The sequence below is a fragment of the Tachysurus vachellii genome, chromosome 8 (assembly GCF_030014155.1).
Source record: "Tachysurus vachellii isolate PV-2020 chromosome 8, HZAU_Pvac_v1, whole genome shotgun sequence".
Taxonomy (NCBI): domain Eukaryota; kingdom Metazoa; phylum Chordata; class Actinopteri; order Siluriformes; family Bagridae; genus Tachysurus; species Tachysurus vachellii.
In genome coordinates this window covers 3,372,501-3,392,765 of record NC_083467.1, presented here as the reverse complement: position 1 = coordinate 3,392,765, position 20,265 = coordinate 3,372,501, and the positions used below count along the sequence as shown (strand labels likewise).

Here is a 20,265-nt window from a genome sequence, read left to right as displayed (position 1 = left end):
CTCTGTGTGCATGGAGTTTGCATGTTCTCCCTGTGCTTCAGGGGTTTCCTCAGGGTGCTCTGGTTTCCTCCCCAGTCCAAATAACATACATAGTCTGATTAGCATCTCTAAATGATCTGTATTGCGTCCAAAATGGGTCCTCTTCAGGGTGGATCCCTGTCCCCCGAGTCCCCTGGGATAGATTGCAGGCTCCCTATGACCCTGCATAGGTGGAGGTGAATGCAGCAAGGTCTCAAATGACCACTTGATATATTGTCATGCCCCATGCCATTTTAGGGGTTCCTTCCAAACATTTAAGGACACCTCATGTTGTTTATCAGCCAGTAGACGTGAGACAGACATTTTATATTTTAGTCATTTTAACAGCTTGGCCAAAAAAAAAAAAAGAAAAGAAAAGAAAAGTTCTAACGTTCTATCAAAGTGCTTCTGGGTTACACACGCTAAATTCAGAGAATCTAAATAAAACTACAGAAAATTAAATAAAAAGTGAATTAAAACCACCTCAAGGAGTTTGCATTTCACAGCTCCAGTATACATCAATAGTTTTGTAAGAACTTCTCTTCTGGAGACATCACATCAACAGCCTTTGTAGGTTTTCACTCGTGTGGAAGAAATGAGATTTTTACAATCCCCTGTGTTTTCTCTGATTTCTCATTTCTAGCCCAGTAAACCTCCCAGCAATCTCCAGCCTCTAAAACTATATATATTTAAAAGGTCTGATGAAAATTCTGGGTTCTCGCACCGGTACCGGATGGACGAGCTCGAGATGCGTTTTGACATCATGGGAACGAGGAAATATGACATAAATATTGCAATATACTGTAAAGGTTTGCTCACAAACAGCCAATATACAGTAATGCTGCATTAATATGAATAATACATTAATTGATTATACAAATAAATACAAAATAAAAGTGTTTAATATTTTGCAATATTACATTTTTTAAAATGTATTAAAAATAGGCATAGAGATTATTTATTTATTTATTTATTTATTTATTTATTTATTTATTTGCAGGGGTATAAAATAATGGCTATATATATATATATATATATATATATATATATATATATATATATATATATATATGTATATATAAAATAAATAAATATAATGTATATTTATTTTTTCCGTCAGCTCCTTTATAAAATATAATTATGTAATATAAAATATAATTATAGAAAATATAAATATAAGTATATGACTGTATAAACATGCTGTATCTTTTAAAATAATGGTTGTAAATATACAATTTTTTTTTTTTCAGTCAGCTCCATTATAAAACAGTGTTGCATTCTGGGATTGATTTTTGATTTTTTTTTTTTCTTTTCCCACGGTCTTTTCAATTTCTAGAGGTTTCTAGGTCTCTCTGGGGTTTAATGTAATGATGGGAATGATTCCACCTTCAATGTGTATTTGATTCGTCTGTGGGTCTTGAACAAAATTGAACAAAAAGAGAAATAATTGTTCATCTGTATCTTAATACAGTAACCCAGAATTTATTGGAAGTTTACCTGGGTTCACTAAAAGGGCTTGACCTTTGACCTGCAGTTTTGCTACTTCCTATACAAATGGATGACTCTGTTCTTGGCTCTAGATACGGTTACATTGATATTTCACGTTTTTCTTCGTGTGTTGTTTCATTTTAAAATGTAATTCTGATAAACTTCCTTCTCAGTTCAACGCCTTTGTTGTACTGTCTGTTTGCTTTTGGAGGAACGTTAGACGCGGTGTATTGCTGTAAACAACGATAGTGTAATTGACTGTGATTGTTGTAAATGTTGAGGGACTGGCAACCCGGCTGCCAGTTTTTTTACAGTGTAAACAGTATTTTTATTTAGCCAGAAAAAAATGCTTTAGTTTGTATATTTTGTCCCATATATATTTACGTGCTGTTTGCTAACGTTTGCTCATAAAGCCCTGATGAACTGCTCATTTAATCTCCAGCACTGAATGTTTGAGTATGTTTTTTTTTTTTCTTTTTTTTTTTCAGATTTAGATGACACCAGCTGTGCTTATTTCTGGGTAGATGGTGTCTCACGAGGAGCTCGGAATTAATGAGAAGGACAGTCGCTGAAGGGTATGAGGGCAGAAGTGTTCCACTAGCGTTAAAAATGGAGGCGGGTGATCTTTGTTTTTCCGAGATTCACATTAATCACAGAGACATGAAAGCAGGTTCCTGTCGAAGAGGCCAGCCTCTTACCGGACCTACGGCGATCTTTTCGTGTTCTTTTTCCAGAGAGAGCGTCTGTCAGGATTCCTCGGACATCGTTTTGTGATTCCAAGTAATTGATTGTGTTACTGTAAACAGAGGCACAAATGAAGCGACACCCAATTGCCTGGTCAATCTGTAACGGCAGCGGAGACAGATTTATAAAGTAAGACAGATACTTTATTGATCGCGTGAAAGAGAATAATGAAGAGCTGGACATAGAAACAGGAAGAAGTGGAATGAGACACCAGGATTAACCCTGATGCAAATACAGACAATAAGCACACTGACTGTTGTCACTGGATACATGTAGGGGATGTGGGAGCTTAGTGGTTAAGGTGTTGGACTACAAATCAGAAAGTTGTGAGTTTGAATCCCAGGACCACAAAGCTGCCACTGCTGGGCCCCTGAACAAGGCCCCTAATTCTCATTTGCTCAGTTGTGTAGAAGTCGCACTCTATAAGGGCGTCTACCAAATTCTGTAAATGTAGCACGTCTAGAATAGTAAAGAAAATCAGCATTTACCAGAAAGCCATTTCTCCATGGGGAACCAAATTCAGTTGGCCACATCATAATATTCCCTTTTCATATTTTTTCCATTAATAACTCTGACGGCCAATTGTTTTATACCTCAGACCGGTATGTGCTCATTAGTCAGCACGCTCACCCAAAAAAAAAAAAAACACCGCTCATCTGCCCGGAGATCAGATTGAACGACACCTGCAAATTGCTTGGCTTCTCCCCTGCCGAGCCATTTCTTTCCCCTCGTCCTCTCTTTCTCGTTTTCCGCTAAACCACAATCACGATTTTTTTGCCTTGTTTGGAGCCCCAATAAGGACGGCGTTCGAAGAGGCCGTGAATAGAAACGTGCCCCCTAAAGTGTTAGCACCGCTCATGAGCAAATTGCAGATTTCTCAAGTGCTCCTAAGCGAGGCCTGGAAAATGAAAAGGCGTAGCCTTGAGCCTTGAAACTAGGTGATAAAGATAAATTACAGCGCCACAAGGCCTTCTTATACGGCGTAACAGTATCTCAGGGTTCCCGCCGCAGCCAGAAGCCAGAGGACGAGGACGGTGCTCTGTAGACACTCGATAGCAAGCTATACATATGAAATCATGATAAAGAGAAAGCGCTGGAATATTATTGACACGTCATAGAGAGGGGAAAGAGGACGCAAGGCAGAGACTTGTATTTTTGCTTAGACCGGAGTGACAGAAATGCCATTGGGAAAGAGCATTTGTTTACGTGACAATAAAAGAAGTGAGGGGAGAAGAAAAAAAAGAAGAAAGTGTTAGAAACCGTCGGATTAAAGCAGCTTTGCGGGACGGATTTTAACAGGCCCCAGGCGCTCCCTGCTATTTCTCAGCAACCTGAGGGCTGTTTCACTGCTTTATTAGCTCAAGTGAAGTTTGATAGATGACCACTTGGATGCTGGAGGGACTGTAAAACGCAACTGAGGCAAAAACCAAGACGTCGTTGCAATCTGATGGAATTTCATTTAAGAAGTAGCGAAGGACAAAACAAGCAGATCCGTTAAGCTGTTTTTAAAAAAAAAGTCTATGCCAGGACCATATACTGTACAGCGACTATCTGCTAACTAAGTAGTATGCCTTTCAAGCTCAGAACATGTTGTCCAGGGGAAAAAAAAAATCATCCGATCCGGTCAATAGGGTTGAGTCAGCGTTGTATTCTTCTACACAATTCTACTGCACATTCTATTCGACTTAATAGAACAATTCAATTAAATGTAGCGTAAGCGGTAGCATAATGAAACGTAACGCTGCATTTTCTCTCAAAACTCTCCGACCTTATGACCTCCAGAGTTAGCGGCCTTAGATTAGCGGTTTGCAAAGAGAAAATAAAAACACAAGACTTTTAGACTTCATTTAATAATCCTGTTGTGCTTAGATAAACATGATAGCGATGATAACGATGATTAAGATGACAGATGATAAGACCGAGTCACATGATCACGTCGTTTCCGATCACTCGATGTCGCTTTTGTGTTTGTGTCTTTTATTACTCTTCTCTTCGATTGGATTATTCTCATATTATTGTTTTGATGATTTATCTTGAAGAGCCCTTAGGCTTTAGAAAGATCTACCAAACCTAATTATTGGCCTTTTTGTTATTTGCGCCCATAAAAACGTCTGCAAAAGACCGAGCCAGGCTCCATGATTAGGAAACACAATATGGCATATTGACTAAAGGATGCGTAAAATCATTAATTCCTGTAATTGCTAGTTTAAAATGCCTCGTGTTCCTGTATCGCTCTGACGTCTAGGTTGCCCTCTGGCTTCCTCACAGTAAGAAAGATAACCATCCTATTAGCTTCTGGTAAACATCACATCAAAGGGAGTAGGAAGTCTCGTTACAGCGCTCGTATCCCTTCAGCTCCCGCTGCCGAGGCACACGCCACGAACCCCTATTCCGCCTTATGGAAATGTCACCAGGCAGGCTCGCATTTAAGCCCGAAATGAGAAAAGTGGAGTTATATCTCTGCTGATGTAGCGACTGTGACTCGCTCGAGTTTCACTAGATGCTCGGCCAAAGGGTGCGGACAAAGTGGCAATTTGTGTCGAATCATACGCGGTCTTAGCAGGAACGCCAGGATTGGTTCGGAGCGGCTCGGAAAGAACAATTTTCAAATAATGGATGAAAATGTCCTTTTAACCTTTCCTCAGCTCTTTGAATTTCACTGTTTTTCTCACTTTATTTATTTATTTAATTTTTTTTTTTTTTTTCCGGAGAACCCTGCTTGGGAAATATAATGCGTCCTACTTCCTTTTTTTTTCTTCTTTCCCCAAATGCGCACGATATCAATTAAGTGCGTCTCAGTAGATTTTCAAGCACCGGTGGATTAGTATTAAATAAGATTTTATAGATTTTTACACTCGTATTGAGTTTTCTTTTGCTTTTTCCTACATATATATATATATATATATATACCAGACAGCATACCAGACTTTGTACACTACACTAAAGCAGAATTGCACTCGACTCATTCGATGGCCTTAAACAGAAAAGTCTAAGAATAAAATTAAAATCAGAATCTGTTTAAAGGATTGGAAAAAAATCCGTCTTTCAAATGGCTGTGTGTTTGTCTGTGGAACACGAAAGTATGAAGTTTGTGTGAAGATTTTCTTCTTTTTAGGCTACAAAGCTTTAATCAGGACACTACTTCCTTATCCCCAGTGTATATGTTACTAGCTTAATAGTCAGATGTTTGAGCTTAGCGGTTTATGTGTTGGACGACCGATTAGAAGGTTATGAGCTCGAATCTCAGGTCCACCAGGCTGCCACTGCTGGGCCCCTGAGCAAGGCCCTGAACCCTCAATTGCTCAGTTATGTTTTATGAATGTAAGTCACGCTGGATAAGGTTTTTTTTTGCTGTTGTTGTTGTTCTGAGATGCTTTTCTCCATGCTACATTTGTAAAGAGTGATTCTTATACAGACTATAGATGTCCTGTGAGCTCGAACCAGCCTCTCCATCTCCTCAGAGCTCTCCTCTTACACATCAACAACAAACAACCTGGTTCCATTCTGTGTGAACTATAGATATTGTTTTGTGTGTGTGTGTGTGTGTGTGTGTGTGAGTGAGAGAGAGAAATTCCCAGGAGATTTTCTGATATCAGCCTGTCTCACACCATCAAACATTCCACGATCAAAGTCACTGAGATCAAGTTTTCCCCATTCTGATATTTCACGTGCCATAACTGTAGCTTTTGACCTCTATCGCTATGATTTCATGCATCACGCCGCTGCCACGCGATTGGCTGGTCGGATAGTCGCATGAACAAGCTGGGGTTATGGTGTCTACTGAGGATTTTCCTCACTTCCGCTGCACGGATTTTATGCGGATTTGAGCCGAGACGTGTCCTGTGACATCATATCACCAGAGGTGGGAGTAAGTCACACATGTGCAAGTCACAAGTAAGTCTCAAGTCATGAATGTCAAGTCAAAGTCGAGTCAGGACTCAAGTCATGATTGTCAAGCAAGTCTCAAGTCTCAAATTTGCGACTTAAGTCTGACTCGAGTCAAGTCGAGTCCCCCATCTCTGAGTCATTTAACTCAAGTCTGAGTCAAGTCTCAAGTCATGAATGTCAAGTCAGAGTCGAGTCAGGACTCAAGCCATGATTGTCACGCAAGTCGCAAATTTGCGACTTAAGTGACTCGAGTCAAGTCGAGTCCCCCATCTCTGAGCCATTTAACTCAAGTCTGAGTCAAGTCTCGAGTCATGAATGTCAAGTCAAAGTCGAGTCTTTTTTTAATATTTGTCAAGCAAGTCTCAAGTCTCAAATCTGCGACTTAAGTCTGACTCGAGTCAAGTCATATGACTCGAGTCCCCCATCTCTGCATATCACCACGCCGATCGTCAAACATATATACCGCTATAATAGAAAGACATTACATTTGAAATAAAAAGCAGAAAAAAAAAATCAAGTTGCATCGCAGATTTTCGCAAGAACCTGGTGGGACTGAATTAAAGCCTTTGCTGAATCCAGAATTATAATAATGTGCTAAATGCTTGCTGTCCACATGCTTCCATTGTCCACATTAAACATTGTGTATTTAATTTTGGGAATTTGAACAGATTTTAAGGCTTTGTACAGTACGTGGATACAGAATAAAAATGTCACAGGAGAGCACGGTGCGTTTTATTGTCCTGGAATTAGACGTAAGCTCCGAGTACCGCACAGACAGAGAGAAATGCTGCAACAAAGCTGCAGCTCGGCGCATTCAGAGAGGACGCCACTGAGAATGTCGCTCTACGTGAGTACTTCAAAACCCAAATGGCACTTCAGCTCTGAGTGCCTTAAATACGCTTCTGGAGAAAAAAAAAAAACGAGGGCCCTTTATACTTTGCTGTTAAGGAAAAGCTGAAATGTCATCGTACACGTACGTCTCGGGGTCTGTTCTGTACTTACAGTAGCAGTGGGCAATAAATGTGCTGTAATTGACCTCCTTTTTTTTTAAAAAAAAAAAAAAGTCATTACAATCAATAAAAAAAGTACAGATCTTTTACATTGTTTGTTCCCTTATTGTTGTTCCCTGTTGTTATCGATAGTATTTACGACTCAGTGTTAGGGGTAGTAAATAAAAAAAAAAAAAGCTGGTAACTGACCTTATACAGTATACGCTAAATTCATGACAGCGTGTATATTCATACACGCTTCATGAATATGCAAATTTTAGAAATCCATGTGCATCAGAATGTCATCTTTAGAGCAAATAGGAATCTTGATTGCAGTTTTACTTCCCAAAAAAAAAAAATAAATAAATAAAGCTATATATTATATAAAAATAAAGCTATATATTATATAGAAACGTATATTAGGTTTAGATAGAACCGTGGGGTTCTTCATTTATGGTTCTTTAATCCAGAAACCCTTTAAAAACCTACAGTAGCTAAAATGTATGTATTAATGTATGTATTTCTGCTAGATTTTGAACATACTTCTTGCCTTGTACACTGCTCACTGGCATTGTATTATTATTATTATTATTATTATTAATAATATTATTATTATTAATAGATAACGGGGCACGGTGGCTTAGTGGTTAGAACGTTGGCCTCACACCTCCAGGGTTGGGGGTTCGATTCCCGCCTCCACCTTGTGTGTGTGGAGTTTGCATGTTCTCCCCGTGCCTCGGGGGTTTCCTCCGGGTACTCCGGTTTCCTCCCCCAGTCCAAAGACATGCATGGTAGGTTGATTGGCATCTCTGGAAAATTGTCCGTAGTGTGTGAGTGCGTGAGTAAATGAGAGTGTGTGTGTGTGCCCTGCGATGGGTTGGCACTACGTCCAGGGTGTATCCTGCCTTGATGCCCGATGACGCCTGAGATAGGCACAGGCTCCCCGTGACCCGAGGTAGTTCGGATAAGTGGTAGAAAATGAATGAATGAATGAATTAATAGATAACAAGAAATTACTCGACACATTAGAAATGAATGAACCCATTCAAATATCTATATAGAATCTTTTCACAGGCTACAAAGAAACCCTTAAAAAGGTTTCTACAGTACATAGAAATGTTTCTTCTAATACTGTAGTATTTGTAGTATGAAATACTTCGTCGTTTAGTTTCTGCTCATGTTTAGTCAACGTGGTCAATAATAGACGTTAACGGGGCATTAAGCAGTGTTTGGTTTTAAACATTTCGATCCAGGATTTTAAAGCTTTCACTTCAGGAATCACATTTTTTAAACTGCACCCTGGTAAATGTATCACTTCAGGTTGGTTTAACCGTCGTGAGAAAGTGATCCGATCCTGAATTGATCCTGCAGGAAGTGAAACATATGTACAGTATATACTGTATATAAGAGGAGGACAATTTCTCTTCTTCCTTTTAGATATTTAGCTCCAAACTGAGTTCGAGGACAGAATTAAGTGCTACGTCTCCAGAATCCTGGACATTATGGAACGATATAATTATATATCGTTTATAAATCCCATTTTACTCTTTCTTACTTTCCATCTTCACGCCTGAAACTCAACACCGGATCCTTTCTTTTTAGGTTCATCGCATCGCGTCCAAATCGATGCTCCCGTAAATCTGTCGCTTTCAGGATGCTCGAGATTTTCTCTCTCATGCACCGACGGACACACGGCGCGACAAAGCTCTACTCCTCTTTTGCATATATACTGTATATATAAAACAGAAATCCGTCACATGATCACATGACTGTGCAGCTCATATAAAGTGTGTATGATATGCTGTAATGCTGTAGATATTTCCTCATGCTAGATCATCAGATATCATTAATACTGTCTGTATTATACATCATCACACTCTGTGCTCCTGGTGTAATGAAATCTAGGCTGTTAATCTAATTGATTAAACTGCTTACTTGATGCAGCAAGAGTGTGAGAATGATCACATAACAAAAAAAAAAAAAAAAAACAATCTTGGATCACATAGATTTATTCATTGTGTAGTTCTGGTTGGGTTTTTCTTTTTCTTTTCTTTTTCTTTCTTTTCTTTCTTTCTTTCTTTTCTTGTAAGGAACTGAACTGTAATTTAATGCGCATTTTGATAATTAATTTGGAAAATGAGACTACCTCATCCATGACTGATGTCTAGTCACACAAATTGGCAGCCAGAGGGCTGAGCTGGTTCATTATAGAGCAGAGAGATAATTTTCACGAATCCATCACCGAATGTTATCTGATGACGACGTGGCGGTAAACAAAAGGACGCACGTCCGCCTAGCTCGGTCTGCGGAAAAACCTCTGCTCGTTGTGATCGGCGGAGTGTGAAAGAAAGTCGGAACTGTAAATAACAACAGGATCTTATCCGTTAAAAAATTATTATTTTTTTAAATCAGGATCGAACGCCCGATAGATCAGAAAGGCCGTTATTCATAATAACACGTTCTTCATCGTCTGACGTTTCACACTGTATATCCCTAAACCCTGGAATATCCTTCTTCTTATTTGCATATTTACATGTCAGCAACCCTGATTGGATAAATCCAGCATGATTCCGCTTTCTCACACTTTCAAATCAGTGATATAATAAAGTTCAGGTCTGCGGTTCTGCTCACGAGCAGGTATCGTTATCTACGTTGCTACGTCTTGGTTATCGTGTGATTATGAGGCACACGTCGTTCAGTTTCCGATTGGGTGTCTGTTGCTAGGCAACAAGCCGTTCGAACAACGCACCGTTTCACCCTGTACACCTTCGGCGCTGCGACGTGGCTTTAAAATTATAATCTTCATAGCAAGGTTTCATAAAATTACACATACTATAAGAAACGTTCCTCTACATGGGGCTGATGATATCCTGAGATTAAGCGCAGTGTAAAAAGCCCTGTTGTCTTTAAGCGCTTCTGGTGTACAATATCTACCTTAATTCCACGTTTACGTTCTTACTCTGCACTCATAAATACTCCTCGGTACAGTAACGCTGTGTCATTCATCTCGAACATTTCTTTCTGAGAAAATAGTCCCTTTTTTTTTTGGTGTCCATTCTGAAAGCTATTGGAGAAAAAAAGCACAGTGGAGTGCAGAGTACAAAACAGCACCTAGGCTTTAGAACTGTGAATAAGAAAAATGCTAGAGAGAGAGAGAGAGAGAGAGAGAGAAAGAGAGAGAGTAAGAGAGAGATGCTAATGCTTTTAAGGTAAAATTCAACTCTGAGTTTCGCTTCGAAACGCAGACGTATGAGCGAATCGTCTCGATCGTGATACAAGCGTCGTGACACTGCGCTGATCACGTGTTCCAAATCAATCGCTATCTGACCTGAGTGTTATCGTAGAACTTCTTTATAGAGTTATCTATCAATCCATCTCTAAGATCGAGGACGTTCTTTACTGATGAAATTATGAACAGCTTATGTACGGAAATCTGTTACATGCCACAGATTACTGTTAGTAATCTTGTATAGTGCAGATTGCATCATCTTGTAGGACATACTGTATAAGCGTTAAATCTTACACACACACACACACACACACACACACACACACACACACACACAGTGCCACAGGCTTTTATAATACAGCGCAGTTCATTTCTTGAATCTGATTAGTCATATGCCGTGGATTAACTTCGTACTTCAGTATACTTTCAAAAATGAATGCCCTTGTTCGAATACATCATTGTTTCTATAGCGACAGCTCAGAAATTAGGACTCGGAAACACAAATTGTTGATATAGTATATCTTCGTGTTGGTGTTTATTTAACATTTATGGAAGAAGCTTCTAATCTCAGTCTCAGTCTTAATCATCTAATCCCAACACAGGAAAGTCTTTAGGGGAAATTACATGTTAGTATTAGTGTCTTGGGAGCATGTCTATGTCTTATTAACATCAAGATGGAGAAAAATAAATAAATAAATAAACAAATAAATAAATAAATAATCTCACAGGCTGGTGAGTAAGGAAGCAACTATTTTTAGTCATATTTATATACGTATATGTAATTGGTATAAGTTAAAGGTGCCCTTCCACACAAAACCGTGTGTTAGGTCCATATGTGTTTGTGTTTGTGAAAACGAACTGCTACCTCCCCGGGCAGTTCTAGCCACTTAAAAGAAATAAGGGGAGAAATCAGGTCAGTTAGAAAAGCTGGTCACTCTGATGTCAGAGTGACTGAGCTCATTACTATTCATGAGCTCTACCACTTGAGACCGCACCCCCAGAATTCGTGTAGCTCAGTGAGTTTCCTATACAGCAAGGATGGCTGAACGTCAACGGGCTTGTGAAGAAGACGTTCTGCCGCAATTCAAGGTGATTGTAAACAAATTTCCTCTAGCCTAGGCTACTTATTGCGCTGGGTGAATGAATAGTCATGCTCTCATATCCTAGCGGTTAGCCAATCCGAGCCAAGCAGCATAGCTCATTTGAATATTCACGAGAACTGGCGCAAATCGAGCCGAGTCTTCCTGCAGGCTTCCTTCTATACCACACTAGAATGGCTTGAAACAAGGTAACCAAGGCATTATTTCCACAAAAAAAGTTACAGAGTCCATGGTAAACTTCAGACATTACCACAAAAGTAATGAAATACGTGTGGCAGGGCATCTTTAACATTAATAATAACATTCACCAAAGCATGTGGTTGAATGAAAATAATCCACTCTGATGCTATAACTGCGGTAGATCTGTCGTGTGTTATTCCTTACGTAACACGATGTCATCTGTTTAGTTCTACAGATATCAGAATGCAGCTGAATTGGTCTCCACTAGAAATGTTAATGTTAGTTAAATTTCCCAGCGGAGGGGAACAGAGGGTTACGGCTCATCGGGTTTGCGTCTCGTGGGTTGGAGGTTTGATTCCCACCTCCATCTTTTGTGTGTGGGTGTGTGTGTGGAGTTTGCATGTTCTCCAAATGCTTTAGGGGTTCAAGTACTCTGGTTTCCTCCCCATACGGATAGATATCTTGAAGCTGTCTGGAGTGTGTCATTATGCTCTGCAAAAGTTTTGGCACCCCATCTGGAATGGCCCCTTGTATAGACTCCAGGTTACTCGTGACCCCATGTAGGATAAATTCTACAGAAGATTGATGGATATTTCCCAATACATAAACAGAGCAGTTACCTGGAACAGAGAGTTCTAGAGAAACAATCTCTGTTATGAAACTCTCTGGAACGATGGATAAATTGATCCTAAACGAGAGAACAACTCCCTGAGAGGACATGAGGAAGAAACCTTAAGGAAAAAAAAACTGACTAAAAAAATACTCATTTGTCTTTTATAACTATACTGTAGAGTTTAGATAAAAAGTTTTGTTTTTTTTTGTTCTATTTCTATTCGTTTCTTATTGTTAATGACGTTTTATTTTAAAGCGGTTGTTCCTTACAGTGTGTTTGACAAATAAAACCACGATTAGCTGTGGATCTTACTGTGGATCATGAAGGAATTGCACTCTTTTGATTAACTGTTCCTTAGTAAGTGAATGTCATGTATTATTCAAATCTGCAACCAACCTTGCCTTCTTCTTCTTCCTCTTCTTCTTCTTCCTCCTTTCCCCCTACTCTCTTAATTCCTTTACACTATCTGCCCTACCGAACAGGTATCCATACTTTCTAATGAAAATGCATTCATGTCGTGATGCACATCACTGTTGGGCAGCATCTATTGAACACGGTGTTCCAAGGTTACAGAGTCGCGTCTCGGCTTCAAGGCTTTTCGGGGAACTCGACTGAATAAACGTTGTACGGTAGTCAAAAGGTGAAAGCGCTCTCATTACACTTTCATCCCTTCCATTCGTAGCGATCGCTTGTACGTCAGACTTTCTTACAGGATTAAAGAGTTAATACGTGTATTCATGTCAGCACGAATTTCTACACTTATACAAAATGACCCCACTGATCTACTGTAGATACAGAGCCTGTTGCCCGAGTTACCACACACCGATAGCATACGTTACCATTTTTTTTTTTAATGATAAAAGATTGATTTTATATAGATGATAAAATACTTCTGTTTACATATTCACTACAAATAGGCTTGAATATCAGAGCTAACATTTTCATTACTGATTTCCTTTGAATATTATTTGTGTGTGTGTGTGTGTACGTGTGTGATGACAGAATGTTTTCTCACAGCTTTATTTACCCGAATACGACCACAGTGCAACCGTCTTCCAGTTAATTACACGTAATGTCTATATAGCAAACACATTAGTGAAAAAAAAAAAAATAAGGCACTGAATATTAGGTCTTGTGATCATCCTTTGCCTTTAAAGACAGGATCGGTTCATTCAGGTACACTGCCGAGTTTCTGGTACGTTATTACAAACATCGTGGAAAACCTGCTACAGTGCATCGGTCGTATTAATTAACACACACACACACACACACACACACACACAATTGTATATACATACAGGTATGTAATGAGCGCATCTGGAATAAAGAGCCGGGATTTCCGTATTTGAAAGGGATTCTGGGTTAGTTTGTTTCTCACTGCATATTTGTGGCATAAATACACACGCTACTGCTTGTCACAAGGTTTTACGTTTTAAGCAAGAAAAAATTTCCCCACGGAAATCCTTTTTTCTGTCTTTTTAAGTTTGACCGTGAAGTTTGATGAAGTTGACCGACTTAAAGGTGGGGTCTCCGATGTTTGAGAATTGCTTCAGAAAACTGCATTGGGCCACCAAACAAAACAAAAATCAAAACAATCGTGTAGCCAATGAGCAGAATGGGGCGGGTCTTGTCAATATACAGTAGGCGGAGAGAGTGTTCAGTACGCATGTGTGCATGTGCGCATATTCACAGATTGGAGTTTCCCGAGTCAATAACTCCTGAGCTAAACGCTGTTACTACACAAATAACACCTCTTTTCTATCGTAGTAATGTAGAGACGCAGCTACAACCGCGTTTTGTGTAGTAACAGTGTTTAGCTCAGGAGTTATTGACTCGGGAAACTCCAATCTGTGAATATGTGACCAACTTCCCGCTCCTTCAGTTCTCTCCAGGGCTGGAAAGCTGATCCTATATTAACACGGGTCCTACCTCGGGTCACGGGGAGCCTGTGCCTATCTCAGGCGTCATCGGGCATCAAAGCAGGATACACCCTGGACGGAGTGCCAACCCATCGCATGGTACACACACACACTCTCATTCACTCACTCACTCACTCACACACTACAGACAATTTTTCCAGAGATGCCAATCAACCTACCATGCATGTCTTTGGACCGGGGGAGGAAACCGGAGTACCCGGAGGAAACCCCCGAGGCACGGGGAGAACATGCAAATTCCACACACACAAGGCGGAGGCGGGAATCGAACCCCCAACCCTGGAGGTGTGAGGCGAACGTGCTAACCACTAAGCCACCGTGACCCCCTGTTTATTTATTTAATAAAATATAAGTATATATAGTTTGTTTAGTTTTTTTATGGTCTTTCTACAGTCGTTCGTTGTTTCTTGTGTTTGTGTGTTTTACGTGTGTGTTTGTTAACTTTATGCCCTGTTGAGAAAAGTGTTCCAGTACATAACTATAACTCAGTAGAACAGTATTTTTTTTGTATTTTTTTAGCGATTTGCCATAGAATGCTGATCGAATAAGATAAAAATGACATATGATTTTGAATTAAAAAAAAAATCAAGCATTCAAATTCCATTAACGGAAATAAACACTGTAATCTCGGAGCGTGGATTTCTAACATATTCCGCTTCCCCTGCGGCTGGAGGTTCGGTGCTACTCAGCAGGGGAGCTGCTTTTTAAAAGCCTCCAATGTTTGACCTTATAAAGCTAAAATGAACAACTCTATCATGCTAATTTTATGGTCAAACGTCAAATGACCTCCTTCTTAAATCACACACACACACACACACACACACACACACACACAGAGAATGACTGCAGTTTAAACCCAAATCCCTGCACAATTGTGAGCCTCACTAGTGCTGTAAAGACAGTCCTGATGAAAAAGGTGTAAAATGTTATCTTCGCGTGATACATTTATACATCTGTTTATCTCTCCACCATCCAGGGAATAAATATACACGCACTCTGTCTCGCATCATACTGTAGCTTCACTTAGCTTAGCTTGAGATTTCCGACGACTATACGTTATTCTACTACATTAGCTTGGTGTGGTAATGTGGTAGCTTAGTGGTTAAGGTACTGGATTACTGATCGGAAGGTCATGAGTTCTAATCCCAGGGCCACCAAGCTGCCACTGCTGGGCCCCTAGTCAAGGCCCTAAACCCTCATTTGCTCAGCTGTATAAATGAGCTAAATGGAAGGCGCTCTGGATAACAGCACCTGCCAAATGCTGTAAATGTTTATACAACCCGAAGCCTTTCTGGAAACTTGTGAATAGGTTTCTGAGAACAATCATGCCTTCTTTAATGAACTAATTAAGGCTTGAAATGAATAATTATTGGGTTGTGTGAAGATAAGATGTGTGTTATCTTCACACGGTTGTGATGATGTCGAAAGATGTTACGCGTAGCCGAGCCTGTACACATCGTCGAGGGTAACGAGGTGGAATTAATTTCTGTGGGATTATGTCCTACAGTGTTCCTGTTTGCTTCTTGGTGTCTTCCTGTCCTAGCCCTGCCCTGACAACGCTCCTCGTTATTGCTCACATCTGTTCCCCATTGTGTGTCATTCTCCGTCTGTGTAAACCTCACTCATGTTTCCCGTTTCAGATATATTCCCCTTTTTTTTATTGTTATAATAATCTCCAGGGATTCTGGGAAGGCTTTGCATTAGATGCTGTTTGGAGTTGTGTTCATCCAGTTACAAGAACATAATAAGTCAGATCAGACACTGAGGACGTCTGGGGTTCAATCGGGGTTCCAGTTCATCCCAAAGGTGTTCAGTATTGGTTTGAATCAGGTTCAGAGTCAGGGCTCTGTGCACCTTCATTAACCTTCACCCACCATGTGAAGCTCAGTTTGCTTTGTGCACAGAGGCGTTGTCATGCTGGAACAGGTTGCGTTAAAGTGAAGGGAAATTGTAACGATCAAATTTATTGAAGGAACACATACGCTGATGATCTGATAATCAGGGGTGCACATACTTTTGTCATTATAGTGTGATGAACGTGATTAGAACTGTCAGTAATGCACCAATAACAGACAACTTCTCTAAAATCCCCATTCACAGTGAGGATTGTAAGATGTTGTGCCATGTTATACATCATACATATATAATATAATATAATATAATAAGCAATAAGCAAATTTTATATAATAAGCAAAAGTCTATGATGTCACTACAATAGCACCGAATAACTTAATAAAGTTACAGACAACAACATGGTCGTAACCAGAAGACGTGATAAACAGTCACAGCTGAGACGGCGTGTCAGAAATGGACGCTGGGTTGTCAAGGGTTGTTGTTTTTTTTTTTTTTGGACATGTGTAGGCAAAAAAGAAACATCTATGGATGTGGTTTGAGATGCATAGAAATTCTGTCCTATGTTCCATGGTTGTATTTTGTGCTTGACAGTGTAGTACCTAGTTCATGTTTTATATATATATATATATATATATATATATATATATATATATATATATATATATATATATATATATATCACTTTTTTTTTGGTGCTATTACTGTATGTTCAGTGAGACGTCCCACCTCTTCCGTGTCCCCTGTCACTCATGCTACATGTGTGTTGTGGGAGATAATGATGTCATCATCAACTACAACACACACACGGGTCATTTATTTACCGAGTGATTTCAGCCCCGAGTACCAGTACGTCCCCTGCAGGTATTTTCAGGTTCGGTACCATGGTGCGTTTCCCCGGTCCACATTACAGCTTTCACAATAGCAATTTTTCATCTGCTTTGTTTCAGACTAAACTCTCTCACTCTCTCTCTCTCTCTCATCTTCTACCGCTTATCCGAACTACCTCGGGTCACGGGGAGCCTGTGTCTATCTCAGGCGTTATCGGGCATCAAGGCAGGATACACCCTGGACGGAGTGCCAACCCATCGCAGGGTACACACACACACTCATTCACTCACGCAATCACACACTACGGACAATTTTCCAGAGATGCCAATCAACCTACCATGCATGTCTTTGGACCGGGGGAGGAAACCGGAGTACCCGGAGGAAACCCCCAAGGCACGGGGAGAACATGCAAACTCCACACACACAAGGCAGAGGCGGGAATCGAACCCCCAACCCTGGAGGTGTGAGGCGAACGTGATAACCAATAAGCCACTGTGCCCCACCTCAGACTAAACTGAAACCACTTAATTGTCCTTACAGGTAAACAACTGATGGCGTTATCAGTCAGATGAATCTACATATACATATACATCCACATACTCACAGTAAATACTGTAATGTAAAGGAAGTTAAGATTCAGCTCATGTTCTAGTCAAAAGCATTCAATTCCACTCCAAGACAGTTTACTGATTTTCCTGCTCACAAAAGCCCTGATTCAGCTCAGCAGTTAGTTAGTTATAGGGAAAGTCCAGGTCCTCCAGGGCTGGAGCTGATGAACCCTTGCTCATAATCTCCCAGCTGTCACCAAAGTTAATCTAACACTTGTTTTAAATGCTTGGCAGCCTTCTATGTGATTCTGTAAGCTTTTAGAATTATTGATTTTTTTTTTTTCAGCTCCATGATGCGTGACTGACTGCTACAAAGGAACTAATAAAAGGCCGCAAACGAATACCACACAAATGCAGCCCTGACTAGAGGAATGGACTACGGGTAAAAAAAGATCTGTGAAAATAATCTGGAAGCTGGAGTAAAAAAAAAAAAAATACACAATACAGTAAATAATGTGGACTTCGGTAAGCTGAAGGTTTTTGAAAGAATTTCAGGAAAAAGGAAAAATTAGATGCATATTTCTAGTTCTGTTATATTGGGAAATTGAGGTCAAAAAGTTCCACTTGAATTTGATAATTCCCCTCTTAGTCCCACCAAGAATTTGGTATTGCTTTAGACAGAAATTGTTTAAAAAAAAAATAATTGTATGATTTTTTACATTTTTTTTTTTTATGCAACTTGATCAGATTTTGTGCTCTTTTTTTCTTGGAAATCTACTTGAATTGGTAGAATTAGTGAAATTGCAAGTAGAGTAGAATTGTAATTCTTTTAAACTCTTACTGGTGAAGATGCATGTCATGTCTTTCTATTACAGCTGTTCTCATGTTCAGGTCACGTGAATGCGTGTTGTGAGGTCACATGCGAGTCTCAGCTCAAATCCGCAGAATATCTATGATCATTTTAAAGTAATCGCACGCTCTTACGAATATCTTGGAGTTTGCTTGATTCTGCATTCATTTCAGAGGAGAGACGGAGGATTTGCAATCCGATATAGAACAAGCATGTCCACAGAGTCAGTGCAATAACACTCTCACTCACTCACTCACTCATCTTCTACCGCTTATCCGAACTACCTCGGGTCAAGGGGAGCCTGTGCCTATCTCAGGCGTCATCGGGCATCAAGGCAGGATAAACCCTGGACGGAGTGCCAACCCATCGCAGGGCACACACACTCTCTCATTCACTCACGCACTCACACACTACGGACAATTTTCCAGAGATGCCAATCAACCTACCATGCATGTCTTTGGACCGGGGGAGGAAACCGGAGTACCCGGAGGAAACCCCCGAGGCACGGGGAGAACATGCAAACTCCACACACACAAGGCAGAGGCGGGAATCGAACCCCCAACCCTGGAGGTGTGAGGCGAACGTGCTAACCACTAAGCCACCGTGCCCAGGGCAATAACAGTTTTTTTTTTTTTAAGTTTTTATCTACTTCTTTAAATACTTTCAATGATACTGAAAAATGTATATGTTCAAACTTTGGAACTTGACATTTATCTTAGCTGATATCTTGTTTTTTAAAATGCACAAATGTTTGTCCTGGCAAAAAAAATAGGTCCATCTCATGTCATGTTGGGACCCTTATCTGTCCCCGAGCTCCTGATAAGGTGCATGTCGCTGCCTTAGCGAGGACATCGGATCTGAAAGGACATCCCCTCGTTAGGCCACTCGGAGACGTTGGACGCTTGCGGAGAGACAGCAGACGGCCATTATCTCTGTCACCTGACACACACGACACGGCCGAGGCTTTACTCTTTAATGTCTTTGTGGTAAACCTGAGAGCATCCATTTTGCTTGTCCTGGCTGTTTCATCCGATCCTGTCAGCAGGGATTGTAGGGGCTCATAAATGATGGAGGAGGTTTTTATCGTTCCTGTTCTGTCATATTTTGGGGATTGTAGAGCTGCGATTTGCAGACAAATGAGATTTGATCCTTCCGCAAATATTGGATGTAGTCTCTGCTTGATTACTTGATATTACTGCAGAATTTTCAGAGGGTTTGGGCTTGATGGAAAGGTTTGGGTAGAAAGAGTGATTTTTCGATTATGCACTAGGCTTTTTATTATCCTTACTGTTTACTCTCTTGCTGTCTGGATAACATTCTGAGAGGGAAAAGAAAGGGATACTAAACTGTAAAGCTTTCCTTTCCTTATCTTTTGTATTTTATATTTAATATGTATCTCTGACCTGGAAATGTTGAGGTTGTGTACGTTAAGTAAAGATTTGAGGTGCATTAAAGGACTGTGACTGTGATATTGAGACTTTTTTTTTTTCTTTAACAGTACCACCTCAGCAAAATGCAGAGATAAAGTTTAGTGCGTAGTTTAGTTTATTCTTTTAAACAACAACTTGTGCAGCTGATTTTTTTTAAATAGATAGTTTGCAAAGATATTTTTTTCCAATAGCCTTCAGAAGCAGGTGATGAAGGATTTCCATCCATTTTTTTCCCCAAGAAACTTTCCTTCCCTGCACCGGATTGTTTTTTTACCTCTCTCTCTCTCTCTCTCTCTCTCTCTCTCTCTCAATATTATTAGCACTGCGTCCTGAGGTCCTGAACGAACCCCAAACGACTCATTATTGTACATATAGCGCGTGCTTTGTGTAGGACTGCATTATTTCATCCCTCCTGCGCGCAGTGCACAGATGTAGGGAACACGGTGCGTTTGGGACTCGGCCTTTGTCGATCCCTTGGGTGGAAAGCACCTGGCTGTGCCCCGCTGTTATAGCTCACTATTACCACCCCCTGGGGAAGGGGGGGAAGAGCCATGCAAAAGACGGATGAG

At 40.2% G+C, this 20,265-nt stretch overlaps 1 protein-coding gene across 1 annotated transcript in view; it reads right to left on the bottom strand.

The window, feature by feature from the left end:
* The window catches only part of cntnap5a (contactin associated protein family member 5a), a 124,210-nt gene that overhangs the window by 103,003 nt on the left and 942 nt on the right, over nucleotides 1–20,265 (bottom strand). The gene's annotated exons all lie outside the window — the stretch shown is intronic.